The sequence below is a fragment of the Anopheles cruzii genome, chromosome 3 (genome assembly GCF_943734635.1).
Source record: "Anopheles cruzii chromosome 3, idAnoCruzAS_RS32_06, whole genome shotgun sequence".
In the NCBI taxonomy this organism is placed as follows: Eukaryota; Metazoa; Arthropoda; class Insecta; order Diptera; family Culicidae; genus Anopheles; species Anopheles cruzii.
The window spans coordinates 62971544-62978422 of record NC_069145.1 but is presented as its reverse complement, the minus strand read 5'-3'; positions in this window follow the sequence as shown (position 1 = coordinate 62978422).

The following is a 6879-nucleotide window of genomic DNA, read 5'->3' as shown; positions in this document are numbered from 1 at the left end:
ACAGTTCCGGGAAGTAACCCGGCCGGGTCGTTCGAAAAAGGGGGTTGAAAAGGGTTGCGTGCGATGAACCTCAGCGCCGGTCAACGGCGAGTTTCGATTTTGTTGGTGACAGCCCCCCCGCCGGAAGGGGGCCGAACGAAGACAGTCAATCTCCAGCGCCAGGAAGGTGATTTGCCGATCCCACAAAGCCATGTTGCTATCCGTTTTACATCTGTCGCTTCGCTGGACCGGCTGGCAACCGGCGACAGGCGAAACCGACCGACGCTGAATATTTATACGGAGCTCCGGTTCGGAGCTCGGGATGAACTCGACAGAATCGTGCCACTCCACTGAGGCTCACATTTGGTATTCAGCGATGGTTCCCAACGGCTGTGGCCACGCGGCTCCTATGCTCATTTCTCAATCGGAATGATTAATTTCGCCTATTAGTTCCGTTATGCTCGGCGTCTGTCTGGATCGGGGATTTTTCTTTCGCCGGCCCTGCTTTCGGCGACGGCGGCTGGAATTTCAAGATGCACGACGTCTTCGCACCATTTTCGCCCTGCGGCGTGTTCGGAAAGTTCCCATCGGAGACAACACGGAGAGTAGGGAGCCCGGAAAGTTTGGGACCTCGAAAAGTTAATGGAAAAGTAGTTATATTCAATTCGCTTTCGCGAAGCATCAAAGCGGGGTGCCCTCTGGTTTATGCTGCTTCAGGGAGGCAGGCGAGAGAGAGAGAGGGAGAGGGCGCGCTCTGTTGATGGAATCATTAAAACGGCAATCTTGGATGTTTATGGCTGTATTATTTTATGCGCTAAAGCGCGCGCTTCATAAAGAATGCCATAATTTAGCGCACGATATGGACGCCGGGTAAGGGTTGTGGCCCCTGGTGTTCCTCCGGGGGCGCTGGTCTGTGGCTCCTTTGTAAGTCATCCGATGGTTTTGACCATCCTGCTGCCGCTCGGTGAAAGATGAACGAGCGATGGGTTGTGGCAAAGAAATGCGCATTTAATTGCTTCTGCATGAAATATCTCCTTTCGGGGCCGGGCCACAGTGCTGCGCGAAAGATTGGTGTATCCTTGGTGGGCGAGCGAAGGCGCTACGGCGTACTTTCACTGATACAGAATCAAAGTCAAAACGTTGCAAAGTGTTTCTCCGGCGGGGCAAAGTTTTAAAAGGGAATACTATTTTGAGGAATTTAATTATGAACAGTAAGTGAGGCCGGTGGAGCTTTCTGAACCGTGAACGGTGAGTAAGTAACCGCCCAATTGATTAATTGTACACTTTAGCGCGCTTCCGCTTCGCTGGCCAGGCCTCCTCTCATCGACCCGGGTTTTTGCTGCACCAGCACCAAATACTTCGCGACATTGTTGTGGGCCAACTTCGTTACCGATTTATGTTGTTTATTGCCGTGGCGTGGTTAAGCACGACCAACGAACCGTGGATCCGTCATCCACAAGGACACGTCGTTTCCAACGGTCCCCCCCTCAGAAAGTTCGTCTCGCTGACGAATGTCGCATTATGGAATGCCAGCGGCGCATCCCTGAGCGCATCGTGAAGGAAACATTGACAGCGTTTCATCCGGTCGTGCGCGTTAAACAAAGATGCCTTCTTCGGACTGCTTCTTGACGGTGCATCCTTCGCATCGCCGTGAGTGTGCGATAAAATCACTTATCACCGTTGTCAGTCACGTCGGCCGTGCGTTGTTGCACGTCCGTGTCCGGGGACCGCGGGTCCATGGCGCCACGAAATTGATTCGATTCCTGATAGCGCGACATTCGTCCCGAGATTAGTGCTTGGCAACGGACCGCACCCGAGATCCCCGGCCGCGTCTTGGCCCGCCATCCCCCTGAAGAGCCCCCGAAGTGCCCCCCCGAGAGACGCCCGAGTGTCCTGAATGGGTTTCGATTTGTTTTTCGATTCCGGATTCCCAATTCCAGCACGACAGATCGTTTCTGGGTGTCGTTACGGTCGCACGTTTGCCTGGGTATCGTTCTGGGTTCCTTGCGGTATTCGGTGGACCGAAAATCCGAGACGCCCGGCCACGATCGCGCACGAAACTTTTCCCTGTTTGGGTACGAAAGTGTCTCTTTAGCATTTTGCCGTTGTGCGAATACTTTGGCCACCGGGTCGGGATTGGCTCGGGGAGACACGTCGGACTCCTGGGGGGCGTACCTGTGAGGGTCCATTGCGCTCTCAAGTTTCGCCTGGGGACCTGGGTTTCGACGGTGACGCTGGGAACGTGTGTGTGAAGTTTATGAGAAATAATTTAATTTCGCTTCGAACCGAGCGAAATCGATCCACCGGATGGCCGCCAGAGCGGGCGGTTGGGCGGTTGAGTTACCGTCAATTAACTCATGCGAAGTTGCTAAATCTTGCAGCCGGCCCACTGCACCGTCAGCACCGAGGAAGGTAATCAAAAGTTAGCCGTTTCTTTGTCGTCGCCGCCCCGGTGTTGCGTGCTCCGGGAAGCTCCTGGACTGGCGTCGGGCATCGCGAAGTTACGCGTCCGGGCGACACAAGTCGCGCCACGGGGTGCCTCTGGCCACGTGCAAGTATCCTTTCATTCGTGATTTTCTAATAAGGTTAAACACTAATTGCAGTTTCTCTTCCGATCGAGCCGGGTTGGCCGGAGCGTTTAAGGCTGTCAAGCGTGTTCCGCCGGTCGGTGGGCACCGTAAGGGTGTTGAGGCACCATCGCAGATGCAGATCTCCGATGGTGGACCGAAAACAAGTAATTGAAGGAAGCAAACTACATTGTCGGTCGCTACACGATCGCTACACTTTGCCATCCGACACCTACCCACCAGACCTCTACCGGATCTACCGAGACACTGCCGCGGGGGGCTTTATTTTAAGTTTTCCGGTGCCTTTGCGAAAGGACGTGACCCGGAACGCATCGCTACAGTAACCCGGCCTGCCGTGTAGCCAGTACTTTGTAGGTAGTCTGTACGATTGTGCGAAGAGCAGCGGAAACCTCTTCCGGTGAAGTTGGGACCCGTTGTGCTGGAAACTACCCCGTACTGGAGTGCCTAACGATCGTTAATTCCCAGCAAAACATGTGTTTGCACTCTTCCGTTATTTTTGCCCTGTGTTTGAAGAGGTATTAGCGTTCCGTTGGAAGACACGAGTATTTGCCAATTGTGTGACATTCGGAGCCGGCCGAGGTAAGGGTGTTGTTGTGAAATCTAATATTGACAGGATGAGACAGGAGCTGTTTTGATACGTTTTAAAAAGGGCTTGGCAGGAGGTACTTGGAACTTCCTGGAGCAACAGAAAAATAAAGACAGAGAATGATGCTTTATTTTATATCCGAGTCCAGGGCTCTGACAGGTCTTGCTTGCCCAGCGTTCTGGCGTTTGTACGGGAGAACGGAAATATAAGCAAATGGACTCCTGTTTGGACATTTGAAACGATCTCAATGTATTCTCAAGCTGGTGTGTGCGGAATAACATGTACTGGGGTGTTCAATAAGTTGTGTGGTTCAATTTTTATTTTTGGAAGGTTTAAAATTAAAGGAAATTTGTGAACGAATGTTGAAAGTGTGTGAGGATTCTTCACCATCAAATAGTATATTAAATGGGGCGTTAAACGTGGTCGTACAATCCTCCAAGACGATCCACGTCAAAAAGGTAAAAAAACAAACACAACTCCTGAAACCGTAGAAAAAATACAAGAAGTCGTATTGAAAAACCGTCAAATCACTGAAAGAGATTTAGTACAAGGCCTAGCCATCTCATTGAGCAGTATAACCAATATTTTGATTAAAGTATAAGGTTTCCGAAAGCTGTGTGCGAAATTGTTGCCGCATTCGCTAAAAATGGAATAAAAACGCATTCGAATGCAACTTTCTCGGCAACATTTAAAGCTTTTCCGAAAGGATAAAGTGGATTTTGTGCATTCAATACTCACTATGGATGAGACTTGGTATAATCACTTTTTTTATCTTAGAAGAACGAACCGGGCCGTATTTATGTCTATCACCATGATCCTGTATCAAAACAAGAGGCTACAGAGGGTTGCAATCCAAATCAAATCCAGTGCAACTTAAACATTAAAAAAGAAACAGAAACGGGTCAACAAAACAAAACAAAAATTTAGTAAGTAACTGTAAAGTATCAGCTTTAAAACGAGCCTAGACTTGAAACTGTACGATCGATACTTCACGAGATATCGATCACTAAAGCATCTATCGTGAAAAACATGGATTACTTTTTAGCCAGCCTTACAGTATCAACATCAATATTAGAACGTATTGAAAGTATCAGTCTCGTCGTCATTGCATTCTGAGAACTTACTCGCATCATTTGCATCTGTAACTGACATCGGACTTTGCTACAGCATCGTTTGATGATTGAAAAGTCATGCCGACTTCAGACGAACAGTTTAAATTCTGAAGACGGCATTTAAAAAAGTTTCCTGTCAGTTGCATTCGGGGGCAAGTCTTTCCAAAAAACTAAAACCACGCCGAACACCTCTTATTCTCTGATCGAACAATAATTACAGCAGAAAAGCAGAGTAAATAATCAGTTAAAGCTGACAGGAGTTCTCGGAACGGAAGAAAAAATCTTGACCATTACTGATTGACTGATTTCCTTAAGCGGCTGTGAACGTTCAATAATTGCTGTATTTGAAATCCTCGACATTGAAACATTGACCCCACACTGGTCACAGAGAAAAAAACAGCAAAAGCAAAGACTCTGCATAATTCATCGCCAAAGAAATCGCGTACGTAAGCGAGCCAATCCCGGGACCCGGGCTTCGTGTGTCGCTACGCGTCGAGAGTACGTCTAGAAACTCGATGTCTTAGTTTTGTAGTGTCATAAACAATATCCTTCTGCCTGGCCTTTGAGACGAAGAGGCACGCCAAATGGTACTCCAGGCTATGTTTCACATATTCACCCGCCATGGCTGGGCAAGCAAACGGTTCTGCAACGGTTTCTCCTTGGCCACCGCCACCACCCCCTGGTCGCTCGGTGTCGGTGAGGATGAAACACTAAGCGCGAAGACCAATTTGATTCCATTTCCAGCGAGAACGTGCCCTTCTACCGTGGTTCGCGTTGGCTTGCTTTCCTGCCCGCCCCGTCGCTCGCCATCCTGTACCCTTTTCTTCGGCCGCCGCTCGGTTGAAGAGCGAAGCGTTGAGTGGCGAGTAAGAAAACGCGCGTGAGAAGTTCAAGGATAATACGGAGCACTTCCTGAATTGCTACGCCGGTGCCGCTCTGGGTCTGCTGGGTTGCCTCGTGGAAGCCATTCCGCGATGGGTTGAGCGCGGCAAAAATGCGAATCTCATGGTTCAAGGCTGTGAACTCCTTGCTGTGGGAACGCTGTGTGGAGTCGTGACTTTTCTGCATGACAAATATGATGGGGCTAGACCGCGGCGGGTTAGATTGCGCGAAGTGATTTCGATGTAATTCTTTCAAGGATATTTGTCGGTGGATTTTTGCTCGTTGCTCGGCTTCTGTTCTTTTGACTCCGACTTTTATCTGTTTATTTTTGCTCTTACTACGATACTTGATGCTTTTACTATGAATTCGATTCGATTTGATTCCGTCCGAGGAAGAATAATGTTTGTGAAACAGTGATTTGGCGAAACAATTGCCATTATCAATTCAATTCTATTATATTTTCATATTTATTTCCATATATTTTATGTTGTTTTTTAAATTTACTTTACAATGTTACTTTATATGATCCTTCCAGAAACTGCTCTTTGCTTATGATGTTTTAACACTCATTGGGTTTTTGAACTTTCTTTTCAACTTCTTATATTGGGCAAGCTCTTGGTCCACATGCGACCCATATGAGTGGCGGAACAGTGCAAAATAACACGAAGGAAGTCCTTCCTGCAGCGGACAGCCCAGCGATGCCTGTAGAAGCAACTTGAAAGAGACTGGCAAATTATGCTTCGGATTTGACTCCGGTGGCCTCATTGCATCGGTGCAACCGTGTCGTCGGAGGTCCATTTCACCCACACACACACACACACATTCCCGCAGCAGGCGATGTAGCCAATTTTCGTGGCAATACTTCGCACGAGGCATGAGTTCGGCCGAAAGTTGGTCTGCGTCTTGGGGTCCATTGACCCGCTGCACCTGGCTTTGATCATCGACGGTGACGTTTGGGCGTTATTCGCCGGGGCATCCGGTACGGTTTGAAGGAAGCCCCGCTTGAACCCCATGGAAACCGCAACGAACTAGCAATTTTCGTCGAATAATACGCTCCCAACCGGGGCCTTGGTTATGGTTCGCTGCCGGATTTTTTTTGCGTATCTAGCTTGGCCAAACTTTACATAAACTGCTCACCCGGCGCCCGGGTCCGATACAGATTGCTACAGATTGGCCAACGGGTGGCAGGGGAGTTTCCAGGATCTCTCTCTCTCTCTCTCGGCAGTTCGAAATTGGGTGGCGCGCGCAGAAGAGCTTCCACCCTTTCGAAGGGTGCAAGAGGACCGTTGGCACGGGCCAGGAAACAACATCGAACTGAGGAATGTTTCACAAAGCCCGCCGGAACCGCCACAAAGCCCATCGGGACCGGTATAGTGCGGTCGTGGCTCACTGTAACCATTCAAACTTCGCAGCGAACTTTGCCGGGGCGAATCGACGGCCCAGGAACGAGTCGAGTCGGGAAGGTTTCTTATGCTTTCGACGAAGGATGGCCGCCGCCGCCGCCGCCGCCGCCGCCGCCGCCGCCGCCGTTGTTGTTGTTTCGTTGGTCGCTTTTTTCCCCACCCAAGGACCCACGGCTTGAGCTTTGGGCGTGCGGGTCCCGTGCGGGTGTTCCGGTTCCCTGGCGTTGTAGCGGAAATTCACTTTCCTGAAATTAGATTCCGCTTCGTATGCGCGCCCAACACGACACCCCCAAAGGCAGGCGAAGGCGGTCCTGTGGGTCACCGGCGGG